At 43.3% G+C, this 25,071-nt stretch overlaps 1 protein-coding gene across 1 annotated transcript in view; it reads right to left on the reverse strand.

Moving 5' to 3' along the window:
* LOC106577859 (ras and Rab interactor 2) overlaps nucleotides 1-24,220 on the reverse strand; it is a 40,514-nt gene extending 16,294 nt beyond the window's left edge. Inside the window, exon 1 of the mRNA XM_014156263.3 lies at nucleotides 24,030-24,220. The gene's annotated coding sequence lies outside the window, so the exon portion shown is untranslated. The remainder of the gene's footprint in view (nucleotides 1-24,029) is intronic.
* Between the last annotated feature and the right edge of the window lie 851 nt (nucleotides 24,221-25,071).

A 25,071-nucleotide genomic window follows, 5' to 3' on the forward strand; every position in this document is an offset into this window, starting at 1 on the left:
CCCACTCAGTAAGAACACCCCCCTCTCCCAACACGAGGTGATACACACCACACACACACACACACATACACACACCAGGAGTGCAGGGAAACTACTGGCAAGGTGAAGTCTTCTTTTTTATTTCTAGAAAGTATCATGACTTTCTCTCTTGCATAATAAACAAACAAAGTGTATTTATACCCAGTGTTTGATTGGTAATTCCTCTCCACTGGTTAACAACAATACAACATCCTCCTCCGTCGTATCAGACAGTCAGGTGAGCTGCAATTCTGAACAGGAATGAGTCTTTTGTTATTGTTTTCTTTGATGACTTGATGATGATAACATTAGTCAGAATAGTAGTCAGCCAAGTAGAGGAAATCACTAAAGATCCTGGTTTGAGTCCAGATTCTGTCGCAGCCGGCCACGACCGGGAGACTCATGGGGTGGTGCATAATTGGCCTAGCGTCATCTGGGTTGGGGGGGGGGTTTGGCCGGAAGGGATGTTCCTGTCCCATCGAGCACTAGTGACTCCTGTGGCGGGCCGGAAGCAATGCATGCTGACACGGTCGCCAGGTGTACGGTGTTTCCTCCGACATATTGGTGCGGCTGGCTTCTAGGTTAAGCGGGCATTGTGTCAAGAAGCAGTGAAGCTTGGCTGGGTCGTGTTTCGGAGGACGCATGGCTCTCGATCTTCGCCTCTCCCGAGTCCATAAGGGAGTTGCAGCGATGGGACAAGACTGTAACTACCAATTGGATACCACGAAATTGGAGAGAAAAAGTAAAATGTATTTCACTTTATCATCATAACCTATCTTTATTCATTTCTACCAACCTAATCACCTTCCTGAGGTCAGCCATCTCTAGAGCCAGGAGTTTCTCCCAACCACAATACCAGACTAGGAAAAACTCATAAACCTACTCGATTCCCTGGTCTTTATAAGCTGATTTAACATGGTAATAGAAAACACACGTGACACACATATCCTGTGCTCTCTATAACTAACATAAACAACCTCCCACCTCCAGTGAGTGTACAGGGCAGTGTAGGGGTCACCCATACCTACTTCCAGGTCTCCCTTACATAAAACACAACACAGCCCCCACACACACACACACACACACACACACACACACACACACACACACACACACACACACACACACACACACACACACACACACACACTTATGTAATTCCCAGAGAGGGAGAAAGAGACTGGGAGAGCAAGATAGAGACGGAGAGAAAAAGTCTGGTATATCTCTAGGAAGAGAATGTAATAGATGTTTGTCTTGTTTGTCAGCTATTCTTACATAGACTTGTAAAGGAAAACATGTGTTATGGTCTTAAGGACAGGCAGGAGGCAAAGGATAAAGTGCAAAATGTGTAGTTTCATCCACAAAGTAATTGTTGTGATGGTAGCTGTGATTACGGTTGATAAGAAATTCAGAAAAATAGGCAAAAAAGAATTACAAAAACAAGCAAAAGATTAGCAAAAACAAATTTCTACAAATAAATTTAAATGTTAAAATGTACTCAATCCAACAATCCGGATTCACCCTAATGGCATAAGAAACAGGCGACGGGTAGGGTACTTGGGGTAACCTCAAGATGTCATCAAATTATTTTCCCAACACTTTCCCTGGCTGCCACTGCTCTTGCTCAACAACAAAAATGTCCTCTGTGTCATCACAACTTTTGGAGATATTTCAACACAACGATTTTGTGGTAAGTTGATCAAATTTTTTTACATTTTGAAAAAGTTGTAGATGCATTCCAATGACGATAGATCTATAATTAAAACAAATATATATGCAAGTAGGAAAGCCTTAAATTTGGAGTAAAGTAGTAATATGTTGGATGAGTGTGTTGGGGGCAACTCCCTCACCCCCGGGGATAGTTACCCCTTTATGGTTATGAATGTGTTTCTACCTGTCAGTTAGTGCTAGTTTATGCTAACTTGCTAGCTAGCGACTTCACTAGCAATAAATGCTAGCCAGCTAGCTAGTTACTATAAGCGGCTAGGAGTTCTAGCTAGCAACCTTACTACCAGCTTATCTGAGGTAAAATACATTAAAAAAGATAACATAACAATGTCACTGATAGCTTTAGAGTTAATGTTACTTTATAGCCTTTTAGTTATTTACCCCAGTACTTTAAAAAAACACAACCTTTTCTAAAAACAAGATTTCATACAATACCTACAAAACTGTTAACTGTAGCCATTTATTTCCCTTTATAGTTTATACGCCTCAGCATGAACTTCATCCACAGATACCCACTTTTTTCCCAAACGTTGCTTTTTTGTGTCAGAAATTAGACATTGTTCCTGGGGGGGCTAGTTACCCCCTAGTACCCTATTGTCAGGACAAAATACAGCCTACCCCATAGAGTTGGCCCACACTCTTCCCATCAAAGCTTACAGAAAAATGTCAAACCCATGTACAAATACTTTGAGACTCCATTGGAAAAACCATTGCCTCAACAAGCAGCATACCACCCTGCATCCCACTGCTGGCTTGCTTCTAAAGCTAAGCAGGGTTGGTCCTGGATGGGAGACCAGATGCTGCTGGAAGTGTTGTTGGAGTGCCAGTAGGAGGCCCACTTTCCTCTGGTCTAAAAAAATATCCTAATTCCCCAGGGCAGTGATTGGGGACATTGCCCTGTGTAGGGTGCTGTCTTTCAAATGGGATGTTAAATGGTGTCTGGACTCTCTGAGGTCACTAAAGACCCCATGGCACTTATCATAAGAGTAGGGGTGTTGACCCTAGTGTCCTGGCTAAATTCCCAATTTGGCCCTCATACCATCACAGTCACCTAATCATTCCCAGCTTACAATTGTCTCATTTTTCTCCCCTGTAACTATTCCCCAGGTTGTTGCTATAAATGAGAATGTGTTCTCAGTCAATTTACCTGGTAAAACATAACCAAAATGACAGAACCTGCAGGGAAACGGGGTAAGCTCTTCTGAAGCAACTGCGAATATATGAGCGGAGCTCTGAAAAGTGGCAACACAACAGTCGCATGACAAACACAAGGGGTGTGTTCAGGTCAATTAAATGTTTGCTAAGTTGCGTGACGGTCTGTACTGAACTACACGTTTCCCCCAAATGTTCTTGAACAGACGTTGAGGTACGTTAGAGAGAAAGAGGCAAAGCAAGAGGTTTTACGCCGCCCAATATCTGTCCATGAAAATAAGCCCACGAAGTGAGGAATTTTTGTATGAAGGTCAATGAGTGTCGAACTGGGTTTACAAAAAAATGTAATTTCTAATTGGCTATGTGAGGCTCATTGGATCTAATATATGTAATAGAAGTAGCGTATTGGTTAGGCTGTTACAAATCCACTGATATAAGTGGACAACTTTATATATGAGTTGTGCCTGTTGTCATAGAGATAGAGGACTCATTATGGATATAATCCTTCGTTGCCCGTGTGGCGCAGCGGTCTAAGGCACTGCATCTCAGTGCTAGAGGCATCACTACAAACACACTGGTTCGAATCCAGGCTGTATCGCAACCCATAGGGTGGCGCACAATCGGCCCAGCGTCGTCCAGGTTTGGCCGGAGTAGGCCATCATTGTAAATAAGAATTTGTTCTTAACTGATTTGCTTAGTTAAATAAAGGTTACATTTTTTTTTTAAAGCATTGACATTGCCACGGACGGCTTCCACCAGTTTAAAGTAGTCAACTGGGTGGGGATTCTTATGGGTTGGGAGCAATCAACCAATAATGTTTAGGCATTTCCATCGAAAAGGACCCATGAGCACCAACATGTGAAGTTCATAGGAACATAACAAATTGGGTGTCAAATGAAAGCTAAGAGTCTATATTTTAGGGAAATTAAGGCATTGATACATAGAAAAATCCATATGAATTAAGTGAAGCCTTTGATTTCTGGATAAACAGATGGAAAAGTGGTCTTAGAAAACATCTACCAGAAAAAGTACCAGATATACATCAAAACACAATCATGTTGATGTAAAGACCCCTGCCAACTAATATCAACACATATTTAGTTTGGGAGAAATTGTTTACCTTCTGTAAGTTTAAGAAATATTGCCTTGTGCCTTGGGTTGGCAAAGGGAGGGTATATTACAGGAAACTTTCTAAGTTTACCAGTAAACTACCAGAATGTTGCCATCTTTCATGGATTTTGGGTACTTCAGATTAACACAGATGTCTGTAATTATCTCTGGCCCTCTGTGTGGCCTTATCACATGTAAAATATATCAAATAATTGAACAAGATGATAAAAAATATATACAGTACCTGTCATATATAGTACCTGTCAAATGTTTTGACACACCTACTCGTTCAAGGGTTTTTCTTAATGTTTTACTATTTTCTACACTGTAGAATAGTGAAGACAACAAAACTATGAAATAACACATATGGAATCATGTAGTAGCCAGAAAAGTGTTAAACAAATCAAAATATATTTTATATTTCAGATTCTTTAAAGTAGCCACCCTTTGCCTTTATGACAGTTTTGCACACTCTTGGCATTCTCTCAACCAGCTTCATGAGGTAGTCACCTGGAATGCATTTCAATTAACAGGTGTGCCTTGTTAAAAGTTAATTTGTGGAATTTATTTCCTTTTAAATGTGTATGAACCAATCAGTTGTGTTGTGACAAGGTAGGGGTGCTATATAGAAGATTTGGTAAAAGACAAAATCCATATTATGGCAAGAACAGCTCAAATAAGCAAAGAGAAATGACAGAAATGACAGTACATCATTACTTTAAGACATGAAGGTCAGTCAATCCAGAACATTTCAACAACTTGGAAAGTTTCTTCAAGTGCAGTTGCAAAAACCATCAAGCGCTATGATGAAACTGGCTCTCATGAGGACCGCCACAGGAAAGGAAGATCCAGAGTTACCTATGCTGCAGAGGATAAGTTCATTAGAGTTACCAGCCTCAGAAATGAACAGGCACATCTCAACATCAACTGTTCAGAGGAGACTGCGTAAATCAGGCCTTCATAGTCGAATTGTGCAAAGAAACCACTACTAAGGGACACCAATAAGAAGAAGACTTGCTTGGGCCAAGAAAGACTAGCAATGGACATTAGACTGGTGGAAATCTGTCCTTTGGTCTGATGAGTCCAAATTTGAGATGTTTGGTTCCAACCGCTGTGTCTTTGTGAGAAGCAAAGTAGGTGAACGGACGATCTCCGCAAGTGTGGTTCCCACCGTGAAGCATGGAGAAGGTGTGATGACACTGTCAGTGATTCATTTAGAATTCAAGGCACACTTAACCAGCATGGCTACCACAGCATTCTTCAGTGATACGCCGTCCCAACTGGTTTGCGCTTCTGACTTCAACTGTATAAAAAATGAATACCTTATATGAATACATTTTTTAAAAGTTATTCAAGTATTACATTACCAACGTTATGATAAATTGCCATAGATTTTATGTTAATTACCCAAATGACTGAAGATTACAGTAAACTTGGTAAATCACAGATCGCTTTGCAAACCTACCTGTGCCTTATAATTCCCACATATATTTAAGATATTTTCAATTTTTTTTCCGTCACGAGGATAATGAAAATTCACAGAAGTAACAAGTAATTGTAGATATGTGATTTTACTGATATCAATTGTTTATGTGATTAAAACCAAATTGGTAATGACATTACCAAAACCTCAGTAACGGAATTGCTGCAACTGAATTGGTTACAATGGGAAATCATAATTTTTAACAAACCACAGTCAACTGCTACTGTCCTCCAGTGTTAATTTTGGCACTCTTTTTTTAGATTTAGTGTAGTCTTAGTCATTTTGACTAAAATATCATTAGGTCTTAGTCACATTTTTGTCATTTGAATAATGGTTTAGTCAAGTTATTGTCAAAATGATAAAAGCAGTGGGCCATTTTGGTCAACTAAATGCTCTTTCTTTTTAGTCACATCACATTTGCATTGCCTCATGAACCTACAGTGCACTCGGAAGTATTCAGACCCCTGGATTTTCCCCACATTTTGTTACATTACAGACTTAGCAAATGTTTAAATTAAAAAAACGGAAATATCACATTTACATAAATATTAAAACCCTTTACTCAGTACTTTGTTGAAGCACCTTTGGAAGCGTTGAGTCTTCTAGGGTATGACGATACTGTATTTGGGGAGTTTCTCCCATTCTTCTCTGCAGATCCTCTCAAGCTCTGTCAGGTTGGATGGGGACCATCGCTGCACAGCTATTTTCAGGTCTCTCCAGAGATATTCCATTGGGTTCAAGGCCGGGCTCTGGCTGGGCCACTCGAGGACATTGAGACTTATCCCGAAGACACTCCTGCATTGTCTTGGCTATGTGCTTAGAGTCGTTGTCCTGTTGGAAGGTGAACCTTCGCCTCAGTCTGAGGTCCTGAGCATTCTGGAGCAGGTTTTCATCAAGGATCTCTCTGCACTTTGCTCCTTTCATCTTTCCCTCCATCCTGACTAGTCTCCTAGTCCCTGCTACTGAAAAATATCCCCACAGCATGATGCTGCCACCACCATGCTTCACCGTAGGGATGGTGCCAGGTTTCCTCCTGACATGACACTTGGCATTCAGGCCAAAGAATCTTGTTTATCATGGTCTGAGAGTCCTTTAAGTGCCTTTTGGCAAACTCAAAGCGGGCTGTCATGTGCCTTTTACTGAGGAGTGGCTTCCGTCTGGCCACACTACCATAAAGGCCTGATTGGTGGAGTTCTGCAGAGATGGTTGTCCTTCTGGAAGGTTCTCCCATCTCCACAGAGGAACTCTGGAGGTCTGTCAGAGTAACCATCGGATTCTTGGCCACCTCTCTGACCAAGGCCCTTTTCCCCGATTGCTCAGTGTGGCCGGGTGGCCAGCTCTAGGAAGAGTCTTGGTGGTTCCAAACTTCTTCCATTTAAGAATGATGGAGGCCACTGTGTTCTTGGGACCTTCAATGCTGCAGAAATTCATGTCAAATCAATTTAATTTACAACAGGTGGACTCCAATCAAGTTGTAGAAACATCTCATGGATGATCAATGGAAACAGGATGCACCTGAGCTCAACTTCGAGTCTCATAGCAAAAGGTATGAAGACTTATGTAAATAAGGTATTTCAGTTTTTTATACATATGCAAAAATATCTAAAAACCTGTTTTCGCTTTGTGATTATGGGGTTTTGTGTGTAGATTGATGAGGCTTTTTAATTGTATTTAATCTATTTTAGAATAAGGCTGTAACGTAACAAAATGTGGAAAAAGTCAAGGGGTCTGAATACTTTCTGAACGCACTGTATAGGAAACATAAATCACTGACTTCCATGTGCACAAACATACATAGCCTTGTCCTACCAACATATTTTTCTGCATAATGTTCTATTCTCTTCCCAACAGCTGACATATGCCAAATATAGAATATATAAGAATTATCTGGCCATGTAAATTCCTAATTCAGCCTACATAGATACTGCACTTTACACACAAAACAAACAGGCCCGCGCGCGCGCGAGAGAGAGAGAGAGAGAGAGAGAGAGAGAGAGAGAGAGAGAGAGAGAGAGAGTACCACAATCACCAGATGGTGTCGCAAAGTAGTATAGGGATGCACCTCCGTCACTCGGTCGCGTCATTGCCTTTGTGAACAACGTTCCACAGACGCTGCAGCCACATTGGTGTCCAAAAGTAGAACGGGAACTAATGACTGTTTCGCACAGTGAGTGCTGTAGTCGAGTCACTAAACCTAGAGTCCAAATCGAGTCCCAATGGTTGGGTCACAAGTCGAGTCACGAGTCCCTATGGCTGAAATCCAAGTCCCAGTGCTCAAGTCTGAGTCACTGGGTCCACATTAACAAATAAAAAAGAGATTGTGGTACTACCAGTCAGATATAGTGTAGTGACAAGGGGAATGTAGTCAACCAATGGTTTGATATCCCCTTTCGTTTCTTTCTGTGGCACCAAATGTTTGCATATAGACTACTGGTAATGTTACCAGGGCCGTGTTCTGTTGCAGAACAAAAATATATTGAATAGAGCCGACGTTATTCAACATATCAGAGGCATGTTGGTTCTTCATAGCATATTTATATCTGAACGCTGCCCAGATTGTTAGCTATAGCTAGCTCATTTTTTATTTTACTAGGCAAGTCAGTTAAGAACAAATTCTTATTTTCAATGACGGCCTAGGAACAGTGGGTTAACTGCCTTGTTCAGGGGCAGAACGACAGATTTTTACCTTGTCAGCTCGGGGATTCGATCTTCCGGTTACTAGTCCAACGCTCTAACCACTAGGCTACCTGCCGCCTAATGAGGTAACATGACTGGTGAACAAGGTGTAGCCTAAACAAATATTTAACGGTCCTGTCCGCAAGTAGCCACGTTTTAGGGAGAGTAAAACATAGCTACATCGTTGTTTTACTATTAAACTCAATGCTGCTATTGTTTTTAATTTTGTAAAGCAACTTTACCAGGCGAAGGCTAGAAGGCTGGTTGGTGACTACCTACGGGGAAGCAAGAGTCGCCTGCACGATGTGTATAATCGGAGCCGGAGCCTGTCTGCCCATACTGATTACTTGCTCCCCGCAGCTCACCAGCTGATTTAGGCTGTGTGTGCCGGGTGTTGCATGTCCTTCACACTGCTGAACAGAACTGCGTTGCACATCTGTGCTGCTAATATTAATTGTGCTTATCACTAAACTCTCAATCTGCAAAAACTCTTGTCAAGTCCATTTAGTAGTCGCACTTTAGTCAAAGATAATTTCGTCTCGTGATAGTCAACTGAAATGAAAAATCATTTCCTTTAGTTATAGTTTTTTGTGTCTATTTAGTCAGTTAAAGTCTCGAAAATTGCCACTGAAAAATAGGTTTGACGAACATTTCAGTCACTATTTTTGTTGACGAAATTATCACTACTGTCCTCCCTTCCACTGCCATACCGTTACGGTCAGCTGATAACTGTTAATGTCGTCTGGTGGTCAAAGCAAAAGAGTTTAAACAGTCTGGAGAATATCTCTCTCTCTCTCCCTCAGTTGGCATCTGTACAGTTCTTCACAAATTTGTTTTTGTGAATGTTTTATTGGAAATCATTAAACGTAGTCCTTGTGCATAGAGATGTATGGTTTGTTAAACTTTGGCATACATTTTAAAGTGAAAAAAAAACTGAGTCAAGGTGTAATTCCGTTACCGTGGAATTGCTCTACTTTAAAATGGAGATAGCCTCAATGGCACTGCCCATGCTGTCATAGATGGTATAATGTCACAGATACAAAGATGAGTCATCCATCTCTCTCTAAGGCATGTTGTTCACACGTGTATCTGCCCTCTAATTGGGTAGAATGGTCCTATCTGATCTCGCCTCCTCCCACCTGCCTTCCATCTTTGAGGACATATATTTCCATTGTTAGAGCGGTCACTTGACTATCTTGCAGTGGAGACTCCTCAGAGGAGGAAGGGGAGGACCAACCTCCTCAGTGAATTTCATAAAAATGTAAATGTTAAAACATTAAAAAAGTTATCCTTTTTAGATAAAACTATACTAAATATAATCACGTCACCAAATAATTCATTAAAACACACTATTTTGCAAAGAAGGTCCAGTAGCCTCAACAGCACTCTGTAGGGTAGCACCATGGTGTAGCCGGAGGACAGCTAGCTTCCGTCCTCCTCTGAGTACATTGACTTCAATACAAAACCTAGGAGGCTCATGGTTCTCACCCGCTTCCATAGACTTACACAGCAACTGTGTTTAAGCGTGATCAGGAGGGTATTCATTCTGCCTATTCTGTTGAAAAACGTTTCTTACATAGAAGCAAACAGAACAAAATGGGGATAAACATACCTGCATTTGTTCAATAGAAACTCTTGTTTGCAACTGTTGGACTAATGATTACACCCACTATTAGCTAGATGCAGGCAAGAGTGTGCAAGGCGGTATTGAATGTCACCGTCTGTCCATGTGTCTCTGTCTGTCACATCAAATTTGTCTCTCGGCCCGTGTGCACCTACATTGTAAACTTTCATTCATATGCTAGGTTGTAGCAACCTCATGGTGGATATAGGGAAAATGTGAGTATCATGTAGTAGCCTAAACCTGTCACTGTTACGTTGAACTGGGTGAATGGAATATGAATGAGAGTCATCCGATATGCTGTAATAGAAATAAGACACTGACCGCCACTTCTATCTTGTCAACATAATAGACAATCTTTGGGTGTTTGCTCCATTTGGTGGGTGTGGCATGAAGCAGTGACGTATTTAAAGGGCAGCGGCCATGCTGACAGCGTTCCCCAACCCCTCCCCATTTTTCAACTGGTTGTTCAGAACGGCACCTTTTCTGTTTAAGTGAATGTTGCACACCGTTTTTTTTCAGACTGAACGCAGCCAAGGTAAGAATACATTTAATTAAGTTGTGAAAAAAAATGCACAAACTGAAATAAATAATTGAACTAAAATGACACAGCTAACTGGGGGGCACTTGCTAGCAATAATGGTACTACTTAGCAGTTGCAGTACACCACACGTTGAAAACTAGTAGAAAAGTTAGGATGTCACAATTTACCCAAAAGCGCACTGCAAGTACACATGCCGCCATTACAAGACTGTGCTGTAATGTAAGTAAAAGACTAGAAAATGTAGTCTAGTTCACTGAAGTCTTTCTCATGTCACGTTGCATTAACACAAATTAATCTATCAGGACAAGACCCGGTTCAAATTCCAAGGGAACATTTTACATGTAAAGGCCAACATAAAGCATTTCAGTTTATTACTTGTCAGCGTTGGTCTAAATCAATTGTAATCCACAGAGAACAGTGACAAGGCCATAGAATCCACTTAAAGAGGTTTAACAGGGGCGACAGGAGGACAGACGCCAGCATGATGTACTGTAGTAGTACTAGAGAAGCTTGGTACAGTATGCAGAGAGCTTGCTTGCTAACAAGGAAGTGGAGATGAGGGAGAATGGGCGAGGAGGAGAGAGTCTGAGGTGGATGAAAGAGAGTGGCAGGCCTGGTAGGGCAGACCCCTGGGGAAGCAAGAAGTAGAGCGATAGAGTGAAAAGGAGATGGATGGAGAGACAGAGAAGAGATGTGTGTCTGTCTACAGCATCACAGAGAGAGAGAGAGAGAGAGAGAGAGAACAAGACCTTTAGTTTGAAAGTGGGCAGCAGCCAGCAGTGACAGCGAAGGAGGAGAGAACAAGGAAAGAGAGAGCGAGAGAATGAGGAGTCAGAGAAGGAAGAGAATAAGAAAACATTGCAGCAAAAACCTTAAATGAGTGTGTGTCAGGCATGGAGAATACAGTTAATAGATAGTAGAGGAGGTCGAGACTTGAATGTGTTTACAATATATTGGAATAGAGTGCACCAGTGCACTAGGTAGAAGTGGCTAGTTGTTCTGGAACTCTGACATTTGGACTGTTTAAAGAGTAGATTTTACAACACGTTGTTACTTTATGATGACTCAGAATAGATTCGGATTCTGAATAACAACGCAGGCTTTCTAATGTCTGGGGATGATATTGGTGAAGTCATCTATGTAGTACGGAGAGGGCAAAGATTCAAACGGCTCGTCAGAATAGAGACGCACTACACGATATCTGTAGATCATCAGACATCAATGGATGTCATCACTTCCTGTACATAAGAGCCAATTATGTCAAAGCTATATATAGAAATAACGGCAAAGTAAGGTTGTGGAGTGAAACCATTCAATGTGACTAATGCAAGTGGATAATTGCTGTGTGAATCTACCTTGTGTGTGTGTGTGTGTGTGGGGGGGGGGGGGGGTTTGAGGGTAGAGTGACGGGAGAGAGAGAGAGAGAGAGAGAGAGAGAGAGAGGAGAGAGAGAGAGGTGCGCTCCTATTAAAGTATCTCTATTTAAATGTATTTGTCTTGTTTGCCATTTCTTCTAACATGGAATTTGCTGTAATTTAGAGAGAGCATTAAGGAGGCAGGCAGCAGCAGAATGAGTCAGACCATCACTTAGGCTGTGGGAGAAGTAGCGAGGAGAGGAGAGCTGTTAGCATAACCGTGAATATTCATAATTCTAGCCCTGAAATGGCCAATGGACAAGACAGTGAGTCAGATCAGCCAGGAACTATGACGATAAGTGCCCAACTCCATCTCAGCTTATCTCATCAGATCAACAGTTAAACCTGCATCGGTGGCTGGCTAAAGTCTGTTATACCCATCATGTATGTCAGTGAGTGAGTGTCAATGTTCTTTATCAAGAGTAGCTCATAACAGTTTATGCTGTATAGACTATACATTTTCATGTGCACTGATGTAAAAAAAAAATATATATTTTTTTATAGATATATATATATATATATATATATATATATATATATATATATATATACTGCTCAAAAAAATAAAGGGAACACTTAAACAACACATCCTAGATCTGAATGAACAAAATAATCTTATTAAATACTTTTTTCTTTACATAGTTGAATGTGCTGACAACAAAATCACACAAAAATAATCAATGGAAATCCAATTTATCAACCCATGGAGGTCTGGATTTGGAGTCACACTCAAAATTAAAGTGGAAAACCACACTACAGGCTGATCCAACTTTGATGTAATGTCCTTAAAACAAGTCAAAATGAGGCTCAGTAGTGTGTGTGGCCTCCACGTGCCTGTATGACCTCCCTACAACGCCTGGGCATGCTCCTGATGAGGTGACGGATGGTCTCCTGAGGGATCTCCTCCCAGACCTGGACTAAAGCGTCCGCCAACTCCTGGACAGTCTGTGGTGCAACGTGGCGTTGGTGGATGGAGCGAGACATGATGTCCCAGATGTGCTCAATTGGATTCAGGTCTGGGGAACGGACGGGCCAGTCCATAGCATCAATGCCTTCCTCTTGCAGGAACTGCTGACACACTCCAGCCACATGAGGTCTAGCATTGTCTTGCATTAGGAGGAACCCAGGGCCAACCGCACCAGCATATGGTCTCACAAGGGGTCTGAGGATCTCATCTCGGTACCTAATGGCAGTCAGGCTACCTCTGGCGAGCACATGGAGGGCTGTGCGGCCCCCCAAAGAAATGCCACCCCACAGCATGACTGACCCACCGCCAAACCGGTCATGCTGGAGGATGTTGCAGGCAGCAGAATGTTCTCCACGGCGTCTCCAGACTCTGTCACGTCTGTCACGTGCTCAGTGTGAACCTGCTTTCATCTGTGAAGAGCACAGGGCGCCAGTGGCGAATTTGCCAATCTCGGTGTTCTCTGGCAAATGCCAAACGTCCTGCACGGTGTTGGGCTGTAAGCACAACCCCCACATGTGGACGTCGGGCCCTCATACCACCCTCATGGAGTCTGTTTCTGACTGTTTGAGCAGACACATGCACATTTGTGGCCTGCTGGAGGTCATTTTGCAGGGCTCTGGCAGTGCTTCTCCTGCTCCTCCTTGCATAAAGGCGGAGGTAGCGGTCCTGCTGCTGGGTTGTTGCCCTCCTACGGCCTCCTCCACGTCTCCTGATGTACTGGCCTGTCTCCTGGTAGCGCCTCCATGCTGACAGACACAGCAAACCTTCTTGCTACAGCTCGCATTGATGTGCCATCCTGGATGAGCTGCACTACCTGAGCCACTTGTGTGGGTTGTAGACTCCGTCTCATGCTACCACTAGAGTGAAAGCACAGCCAGCATTCAAAAGTGACCAAAACATCAGCCAGGAAGCATAGGAACTGAGAAGTGGTCTGTGGTCCCCACCTGCAGAACCACTCCTTTATTGGGGGTGTCTTGCTAATTGCCTATAATTTCCACCTGTTGTCTATTCCATTTGCACAACAGCATGTGAAATGTATTGTCAATCAGTGTTGCTTCCTAAGTGGACAGTTTGATTTCACAGAAGTGTGATTGACTTGGAGTTACATTGTGTTGTTTAAGTGTTCCCTTTATTTTTTTGAGCAGTGTATATATCTCAGTGAACCAAAAATGTGGTCGGAGTCTCCATATGGAGGGTGTGATGCAATTGCGGAGCCTGCAGAGGCCAAATCGAGCTCTGTACCGCATCGCCATGCGCCAAATTTTTTGAAAAATCCAGAGGGCTCTGTATAGCTCCGCATTGACATGATTGGTTGACGGTAGGTGGGGGCTGTACATCCCGTATAAACACAAACTCACTTCCTTGACAACTTCCTTCACAACAGCTCTGCACTGCTCCACGAAGAGCAAGAGATATGAATGCCCTTACTTCTGCTGAGGCCGTATTACTGTAAATGCTACATGGCAAATGCAGATGTCAGCTTGACCATGCATCTCCCACAAATTTGTGTGCATTCATTTTTTCATATCTTAATTGTGTGAATTGTTTGCGTCTGATTGTTAGTGTGTTAGTGGGACTATCATTTGTTTTTCAACAGGACAATGACCCAACACACCTCCAGGCTGTGTAAGGGCTATTTGACCAAGGAGAGTGATGGAGTGCTGCATCAGAAGACTTGGCCTTCACAATCACCTGACCACAATTGAGAAGGTTTGGGATGAGTTGGACCGCAGAGTGAAGGAAAAGCAGCAAACAAGTGCTCAGCATATGTGGGAACTCCTTCAAGACTATTGGAAAAGCATTCCTCATTAAGAGGGTTGAGAGAATGCCAAGAATGTGCAAAGCTGTCAAGGCAAAGGATGGCTACTTTGAAGAATCTAAAATCTAAAATCTATTTAGATTTGTTTAACACTTTTTTGGTTACTACATGATTCCATATGTGTTGTTTTGTGGTTTTGAAGTCTTCACTATTAATCTATAATGCAGAATAGAGTAAAAATAAAGAAAAACCCTTGAATGAGCAGGTGTGTCCACATTTTTGACTGGTACTGTATATCGCCTGTAGTACATTTACCATTCATTCCTATAATTTCTAATCTACAATGTTTGTTACTTTGGTTACGATAATTTGTTTAAATGCATTCAATATTATTATTCCAGTCTTCCCGTTGTCATTGTCGGAGTGGACACATTGTTTGCAGAGTGCACAACCTGTGCTACACTTGTGAGAAACAAGTTTTGGTTAATTTCATTCCATTTACGAGTTTTGTCAATTTAGTCATTGTTTTTTGTTTGGAGCGCTCCTGTCAATGTTGAATAAGGACTCGCATGCATAGATGTAGGCCTATAGGCTACCTGGCCTGCGTGCAAATGTAGGCATATCAATGTGCCCATTTAGGGATCTGATAGTATTTCTGATTGGCTTAGCAAACCACCACTAATGACCTGTGGAGCTTCTCAAAGTAATGTTTTCTCCACCTTAAACAGCAAGTAAACAAAGTCTGTTTTAACCTCCACTGAGAATTACAATAGTTCCTCAATGTATTTGAAAAATCTTTCCAGCTCTCTCCCTTTCAATAACCACTCAGTGTGAAAGAGAAAATGCCATGCTCTGATCACTTCTTATCAGGGCTTGACTTGACTGATAAATAGGTTCCGGTACTCATTTTTGGTGCTGGTACGGTTTATATTTAGGTGCAGGAGCTCCACAATGCCTTTGAGCTAATATTCTATATGAGGAACAGGAGCTGAAGCAGTAGATCATTTGAGAGCTCTGGTGAGCACCTGCCCAAGTTAAGCACTGCTTCTTATCCCTTGCGCAAATAGCCTACAGCTGTGTTTGTCCTGAGCTCACTGTCTGGAAACTCTGAGGGCCAAGAATATTTTATACAATGTTGCAAGTTCGCTAGCACAAGCTTCTGGCTGGACCCAAGTTAATAGAATGTTTCAAGTTTGTTGCAGACAGGCCATGTGTAGCCAATGTGATTTATAGCATATTTTTTTCATCTGGATATTTTCTACCTGCAGGCTGCGATTTTTAGATGCATGCCAGCAAAGCCACTACACAACACAACACTAAACAATACATGAATTGCACTATAACAGTGACAACCGGTGCCCACAAACTGTTAGGGTCTACATAAAGCTGTCCCAACCACATAGATTGCTTTTCAGCACCATTGAGTGAATCCTTACCACTGATACACCTGGGCTATCAGTAGAGCCTTGTCTGGCAGCAAAACAGTTAATTCAGCTTAATTTAATGCCTTTTTTAAAAAACATAGCTGATAGGGGTGACTTGCTTAAAGAAATGTGGTTTCTACGGACAATTGAGATGTACAAACTATGGCATAAGGGGACGTTGAGAGGAAATCAGTAATTTCGATTAGGACAATGAGCGAGCTAGGACGGACGTAGTCAATATAACTATTTGTTCAGCACTTTTGAAATGCACAGTGACAGAATATTGTCAGTTCTTACAGTATTCTCCCAGTACACCAACTTAAAAACATAGGATAAATAAAGGGGGCATATAAGCAGACAATGAAAGCTCTTACAATATTTTATGATGACATTTCTCTAAAACAGGCTATAGGCTACAAGTGCACCACCAAGTCAGAACAGTAGGCTAAGTTATGAAGGGGAAAGGGATCAAATTATTAGGGTGAGGCACATGCAGCTTACTACACGACATACACTTAGTATTACTTTCTTAGCTACAGTATGTATATCTCCCTGGCATATTACATAATTTATGCAGCAGTACACAATACATTTTTGGACTCACCTTTTTGTGCTGTGCTCACTTGAACAGGAAGGTGGCGCGTGTCACGTCCTGACCAGCAGAGGGCGTATTGCTTAGTCTTGGTCAGGATGTGGCAGGTGGTTTGTGTTTGTTTAATGTTGTGTTGGTGATTGGGACTTCCAATTGAAGGCAGGTGTGTATAGTTGCCTTTGATTGGAAGTCCTATATAGGTGTGTGTGTTTGTCTTTGGGGTGGTGGGGAATTGTTTTTGCACTGCGTTTTTGTATGCCTGTAAGACTGTTCCTGTCGTGTGCATTGTTTTTCCAGTGGATGCTTTACTCCTTTTTTGAATTAAAACATGAGCATCCACAATCCCGCTGCGCCTTGGTCCTTCTCTCTCACATATGACATATTCGCCGAAGAGTACGACATATTCGGTGACAGAATTCCCCACCAAACCAGGACCAAGCAGCGGAAGAAGTCTGGCGAGGACTGGGGAACACGACGGGTAAGGGAGACCGAGAGGCACCCCCAAGATTTTTTTAGGGGGGGGCACAAGGGCTGTTTGACGGGGCAAGACTGGAGTGCCAGTCAACAGTCGCCAGAGCTGCCCGCCAGTCAGTCACCAGAGCTGCCCGCCAGTCAACAGTCGCCAGAGCTGCCCGCCAGTCAACAGTCGCCAGAGCTGCCCGCCAGTCAACAGTCGCCAGAGCTGCCCGCCAGTCAACAGTCGCCAGAGCTGCCCGCCAGTCAACAGTCGCCAGAGCTGCCCGCCAGTCAACAGTCACCAGAGCTGCCCGCCAGTCGTAAGTCGCCAGAGCTGCCCGCCAGTCATACGTCACCAGAGCCGCCCACCAGTCAGGAGTCACCAGAGCCGCCCGCCAGTCAGGAGTCGCCAGAGCCGCCCGCCAGTCAGGAGTCGCCAGAGCCGCCCGCCAGTCAGGAGTCGCCAGAGCCGCCCGCCAGTCAGAAGCTGCCAGAGTGGCCCGACTGCCAGGAGATGCCAGAGTGGCCCGACTGCCAGGAGATGCCAGAGTGGCCCGACTGCCCAGAGCTGCCGGAGTGGCCCGACTGCCCGGAGCTGCCAGAGTGGCCCGACTGCCCGGAGCTGCCAGAGTGGCCCGACTGCCCGGAGCTGCCAGAGTGGCCCGACTGCCCGGAGCTGCCAGAGTGGCCAGACTGCCCGGAGCTGCCAGAACCGGAGCCACCTCCAGAATATAGGTGGGTTGGGGAGGGGGGGGTGTAGCACAGTGCCGTCGGTGACGGCAGCCACCCTCCCTTCCCTCCCTTTATTGTTTAGGGGTTATTGTTTGTTGGTTTTGTTGGGCTATTGGGGATTTTCTTGTGTTTTTCTTTTTTAGGTGCATCCCGGAGTCTGCACCTTGGGGGGGGGGGGGGGGGGGGGTACTGTCACGTCCTGACCAGCAGAGGGCGTATTGCTTAGTCTTGGTCAGGATGTGGCAGGTGGTTTGTGTTTGTTTAATGTTGTGTTGGTGATTGGGACTTCCAATTGAAGGCAGGTGTGTATAGTTGCCTTTGATTGGAAGTCCTATATAGGTGTGTGTGTTTGTCTTTGGGGTGGTGGGGAATTGTTTTTGCACTGCGTTTTTGTATGCCTGTAAGACTGTTCCTGTCGTGTGCATTGTTTTTCCAGTGGATGCTTTACTCCTTTTTTGAATTAAAACATGAGCATCCACAATCCCGCTGCGCCTTGGTCCTTCTCTCTCACATATGACATATTCGCCGAAGAGTACGACATATTCGGTGACAGAATTCCCCACCAAACCAGGACCAAGCAGCGGAAGAAGTCTGGCGAGGACTGGGGAACACGACGGGTAAGGGAGACCGAGAGGCACCCCAAAGATTTTTTTAGGGGAGGGCACAAGGGCTGTTTGACGGGGCAAGACTGGAGTGCCAGTCAACAGTCGCCAGAGCTGCCCGCCAGTCAGTCACCAGAGCTGCCCGCCAGTCAACAGTCGCCAGAGCTGCCCGCCAGTCAACAGTCGCCAGAGCTGCCCGCCAGTCAACAGTCGCCAGAGCTGCCCGCCAGTCAACAGTCGCCAGAGCTGCCCGCCAGTCAACAGTCGCCAGAGCTGCCCGCCAGTCAACAGTCGCCAGAGCTGCCCGCCAGTCGTAAGTCGCCAGAGCTGCCCGCCAGTCGTACGTCACCAGAGCCGCCCGCCAAGGCGCAGCTGGATTGTGGATGCTCATGTTTTAATTCAAAAAAGGAGTAAAGCATCCACAATCCAGCTGCGCCTTGGTCCTTCTCTCTCACATACGACATATTCGCCGAAGAGTACGACATATTCGGTGACAGCGCGGCGGTCTTTCATAGTCAAATTTTGTCATCAAAGTCTGGCATTCTCTGGATTTATGGTGCTTTCAAGACATATGAGAACTCTGAAAAAAAACAAGGTTTAATCATGACGCAGTGATCTTCGGGTCGGAGCTCTAGAAAGAGGCCAGAGTTCCCAACTTGGAATTCTGAGGTGGATGACTGTTCAAAAAGTATTTTCCCAGTTGGAACTTTTTTATCCAAGTTCCCAGTTGTCTTGAACTCTCTGAAGTCTGAGATGTCCCAGTTCCGAGATTCCAGTTGTTTTGAAGGCGGCAAAAGTCATGCTGGACTGACAGCATGACCAATGTATTCAACCTTTTCTGGCCCATGGCATGTGAATTTTTTTCCTTTTAAGCTTGGAAAAGAGACCCTTAAACCCAGACTTGGACTACACACCACTCCACTGAATAGCAGTCTAGTGATTGTTTTGCAACACTTGCAGTTAGCCACTGATTTCTTCCAAACCACTCATTGTTGAATTTGCGATTTCCAACTTGTTGTGTAATGTTTATGTTCAATGGCCGATGAGCACTGATACATTTTATCTATAATTTCTCTTCATAATTTATCTTCATATGACAAGGACTGAAAAGGATTTGCCAATAGATTGTCGACTTGATTCATGATAATGACTCTTAGCTTGCTAGCTACTGTTGAAGTCGGAAGTTTACATACACCTCACCCCCTGAAGTTTAATCCTAGTAAAAATTCCCTGTTTTAGGTCAGTTAGGATCACCACTTTTTTTTAGGAATGGGAAATGTCAGAATAATAGTAGAGAATGATTTATTTAAGCTTTTATTTCTTTCATCACATTCCCAGTGGGTCAGAAGTTTACATATACTCGATTAGTATTTGGTAGCATTGCCTTTAAATTGTTTAACTTGGGTCAAATGTTTCGGGTAGCCTTCCACAAGCTTCCCACAATAAGTTGGGTGAATTTTGGCCCATTCCTCCTGACAGAGCTGGTGTAACTGAGTCAGGTTTGTAGGCCTCCTTGCTCGCACACGCTTTTTCAGTTCTGCCCAAAATGTTTCTATGGGATTGAGGTCAGGGCTTTGTGATGGCCACTCCAATACCTTGACTTTGTTGTCCTTAAGCCATTTTGCCACAACATTGGAAGTATGCTTGGGGTCATTGTCCATTTGGAAGACCCATTTGCGACCAAGCTTTAACTTCCTGCCTGAGGTCTTGAGATGTTGCTTCAATATATCCACATAATTTCCCATCCTCATGATATCATCTATTTTGTGAAGTGCACCAGTCCCTCCTGCAGCAAAGCACCCACACAACATGATGCGGCCACCCCGGTAATTCACGGTTGGGATGGTGTTCTTCAGCTTGCAAGCTTCCCCCTTTTTCCTCCAAACATAACAATGGTCATTATGGCCAAACAGTTCTATTTGTGTTTCATCAGACCAGAGGACATTTCTCCAAAAAGTACGATCTTTGTCCTCATGTGCAGTTGCAAACCGTAGTCTGTCTTTTTTATGGCGGTTTTGGAGCTGTGGCTTCTTCCTTGCTGAGCGGTCTTTCAGGTTATGTGGATATAGATACTTTTGTACCTGTTTCCTCCAGCATCTTCACAAGGTTCTTTGCCGTTGTTCTGGGATTGATTTGCACTTTTTGCACCAAAGTACGTTCATCTCTAGGAGACAGAACACGTCTCCTTCCTGAGCGGTATAAACACCATTGTCCCATGGTGTTTATACTTGCGTACTATTGTTTGTACAGATGATGATGGTACCTTCAGGCGTTTGGAAATTGCTCCCAAGGATGAACCAGACTTGTGGAGGTCTACAATTTATTTTCTGAGGTCTTGACTGATTTCTTTTGATTTTCCCATGATGTCAAGCAAAGAGGCACTGAGTTTGAAGGTAGGCCTTGAAATACATCCACAGGTACACCTCCAATTGACTCAAATTATGTCAATTAGCCTATCAGAAGCTTCTAAAGCCATGATATCATTTTCTGGAATTTTCCAAGCTGTTTAAAGGCACAGTCAACTTAGTGTATGTAAACTTCTGACCCACTGGAACTGTGATACAGTGAATTATAAGTGAAATAATCTGTCTGTAAACAATTGTTGGAAAAATTACTTGTGTCATATACAAAGTAGATGTCCTAACCGACTTGCCTAAACTATAGTTTGTTAACAAGAAATTTGTGGAGTGGTTGAAAAACGAGTTTTAATGAATCCAACCTAAGTGTATGTAAACTTCCGACTTCAACTGTAAGATTTTTAAAGTATGATGTTGACATGATCAGTCCAATCAAAACTACGGTAGATATAACCTGATTTGATGGCATTTTATCTGTGGCCAATGACCTTGAGCCTTCTTGGATGGGCACTTCTAATGTAAATTTGTGGCAGCACCCAGGGGGCTTGAATTTTTGAGCTCTCCCCATAGATTTTGCGGTGACGTAGTGTCCCTATGAGTGACAATCACGGCGCAGCTAGAGAACATTACCAACCCCTACGCTCGGTATTTTCTGCTGGCTGCCCCACCACCACAGAAAGCACTGAGCTAGGCTGAAACACCTGCATGTTGGAGCTGCCTTACTCAAGAAAACAAAAAGAGGCCATGTTTGTATGCGGCTTTATTAACAATGAACAGACGATTTTCGGTTGACCAAGATTTTATTCAGATAGAGACAGCCTTACTACACACACACATACACACACACACACACTGAGATCCAGAGGACTGGCCACCCCTCAGAGCCTGGTTCCTCTCTAGGTTTCTTCCTAGCCACCGTCCCTCTACATCTGCATTGCTTTCTCTTTGGGGTTTTAGGGTGGGTTTCTGTATAAGCACTTTGCGACAACTGCTGTTGTAAAAATGGCTCTACAAATACATTTGAGCACCTCTCACTGTTAAGCGGTTAGAACAACCAGGCTGCCAGGCTGGCTGGTGCTTGTGGTAAGAGAGGGAGAAAATAGCCAGCAGGCCTCTTGAGTTAAAGTGATGTGTCACTGTGTGATGGGTGGAAATATTCTCAAACCCCCAGTTAATGGATGTTCAGACCTCTATCTTATGACTAAGTCAATGAATAATACTGTGAGGGACAGGGATGGGCTCTAAAGCACTCGTTGAACAAAAGTGTTTTTTAGGGACTACTAAATAATATCAGATGATTTTGACTAGAGTGAGAGGGAATAACATATTGCTTTTCAAGTGGTTTTCCAGGGACTATGAAGAAAGTATCAAGCCTCACAGAAACAGTTATGATTCCGTTACTTGGTAAATAAGTGTACAGAGGAATAGAGATGGAAAAGCCCTAGACAGTGTCAATGCACAAACTTTTAGTAACCTCCGCCTTGTTGAATGATTGAGGAATGCGTTTTTTTATTGAGCTGCCCTTTTTGGCCAAGTCTCCCTTGGTAATGGGACTTTCTGGTTAAATAAGGTTTGATTTTTTTTTTTATCCAATAACAATCTAACTTAACATAGCAGGCGTAAAAAACCCCGCCTGAAACTAGATCCCCTACATACTGGTCTTAAGGAGAAGAAAATAAACTGTCAGGGGAGGTTCTCTTCTGCGCTGTTCAACCAATCCAGTAAATGTGGAGAAGGAGTTAAGACAGTGTCGCCTTGTTAACGTCCAAAAGAGGAAGTCGCATCACAGGCTCTCTTTCCATTTCCCCTGAAAACCCGTAACATCTGGTTGTTGGGGACTCGGCAGAGGCTGCTAACAATCTTACAATAGCAATTGGCTCTCCATCTACAGTGGTCGCTGTGACACCAGCCCTGGCTACGATGACATCATCAGTAGGTGACAGTGGGGTTGCCATACTGTGTGTGAGGCACCACTTGTAGAAAAACAGCAGACTGCTCATTACCACATTACTGTCTGTGTGTGTGTGATCAACGTCATGCCTTTTCACTCAGCTACCACACTCCGCTCCCACAAAACAGGCTGGGATGAAACCCCATCCTCCGCCGGCACACACACACACACACACACACACACACACACACACACACACACACACACACACACACACACACACACACACGGACTCTGGGGATGACATGCCTCCCCCTAAATTAACATAACATCAACCGTCACATTCACTCTCCATATGACATATACACCATGTGACAAATGCCCAATACGGCTCACCTATAGTACATTAACTATGGATTTCAAAATGACTTTTTGGCCAGCATAGTGATGTTTCACACCGTGATGCAGAGTAAAACCTTTTCAACCACATCAAATGTACATGGATTTGTATAGCAACGATAGAGCAGTGGAAGAAGGCCCTCCTACGCAGACAGGCAGGATGCAGGAGACGAGGATGGCAGGCACTCTGCTAAACTTATGTAACAATCCAATCATGTGAGATTACACTCTGATGTACCCTGTGAACAGAGCTAATAGGCAGTCTGAAATGGCACCCTATTCCCTACATAGTGCACTACTTTTGACCAGGACCCACCCATAGGGCTCTGGTCGATAGTAGTGCACTATAGAGGGAATATGGTGCCATTTGGGACGGCAATGTAGTGCACTTTAGGATGCCAATAAGAAGGCAGACAATAGCTATACTAACTGACTATCACTGAGCTTCCAAACTGATTGCTTGTATTCAATGTAATACAGTTTGTAACTCTGGGAGTGATTTGCACCAATCTTTTTGTTTTCTATCTGTCTTGTTTTATTTGGTAACCAACCCAGCAACAGATTGCTTTAATTTGGTAATTTATTTACAGCTACTTAGTTGTTGTTTAATATAATTCCTACCTTCTGAAATATTCTTATACCTAATCTATAAAAGCATTCAGGGGACACAGGTCTGGATCTACATACCTGTGTGCTGTCAGACAGGTATTTCCGGAATGTTCTCAAATGATGACAATAGCAAAAAAACAACCAACATCAATTATTTGATATGACTCACAGATGATCATGGTGGCCTGTAGCTAAAGTTAGATAGCAGAAATGTAGGCTAAGTCACCAAAACAATTACCGCCAACACAACTTGAACTCTCCGGGCATGAAGATAGGGAAAAGAACGGATCTTTACCACGAAGAGGAAAAAAGAGAGAGCAAGATCATTACACCCCCGATGATGATTTGCGTGGCAGTTCTGACTGATTTAGTTCCTAGTAGCCAAATGACCAATTCCCCGCAATTTATCTTTCTAAATGACAGATCTAACACTTCAGGTGATTTCGAACGAGCTGTTCAAAGGCGCCCCCACATCATTAAATTAGGCTACTTACCTTTTTCTATTTCCTCTTTTCCTCTTCTTTAAGATGCTGACTTGATGTGCGTCCTTTCTTGTTCTGTTAAAAATCCACGGGATTGAGGGATGCAGACAACTGTGACATACCCTTCGGGAGAACGTCCCTCTTTCAGTGACATTCTGTGAATTCCCTTTTCAGGAATGCGCCGTGGTATGATAGCGCAAAGACTTCTGCAAAAGCATCCTGGAGTTAATCAGTATTCCCCCCACGGACGGACTGTTCCCCCAAAGGTCCGCTCAAACAATTTGGTCTCCCCCTCATTCTCTCTCTTTAGTAGCATACTAGTAAAATATCTGCCATGTCCTATACTTATGATTATGCCTGTACTTTTAACTGTAGGTGGTTGGTTATCGAGGTAGTATATATAATGATTATTTTAGTAAAGATAGAAATGATAACTATTTTACTCTTAGAATTCAAAATATATGTAGACTACCCTGGGCTGTTACAGAGAATGGAGAGAAAACAATTATTACAGTATCATGTCTTTCAGCACCTCGTTTGTCTCCTAGAAGAAATTGGAGCAATATGGACATGTTTAGGTTGTTCTGTTGTTGATTTTGAGAAATTAGGTAACACAACACAAGTAATTGTGGACATACACATTTAATTAAATAATGCATGTGTTTGGATTAATTTATGGACGCATACATTACTTTAGAAATGTGTCCACTCATCTGAAGTTGATTATGCATAGTACTGCAGGGAGATAGGAAAAGTCGTCGTCGAACTCTGAGGCCTTTTCTCAATTGAAAGCTCAACTCCTTCGTCCTCTCTTAACCGTCTTCTCTCGCCTTCTTTTGAAAAAGGTCAAAGGTAATCGAGGATAGGCCACGAGAAGAGGGAAAGTCGACGAAAACGCCCTTTAATGAAATGAGACTCCTCCTCGACTCGTGCATCGTCAGGCAAATTGCGATTACAGGGGTGGATCCCAAAATAAAGGTGTAAAGTGATTTAAAAAAAAATAGGTTAGTTGTGCAAGACATTTTACAGATAAAACGATAATTAGCATATTATT

The sequence above is a fragment of the Salmo salar genome, chromosome 18, assembly GCF_965601325.2.
Source record: "Salmo salar chromosome 18, fSalSal1, whole genome shotgun sequence".
NCBI lineage: Eukaryota > Metazoa > Chordata > Actinopteri > Salmoniformes > Salmonidae > Salmo > Salmo salar.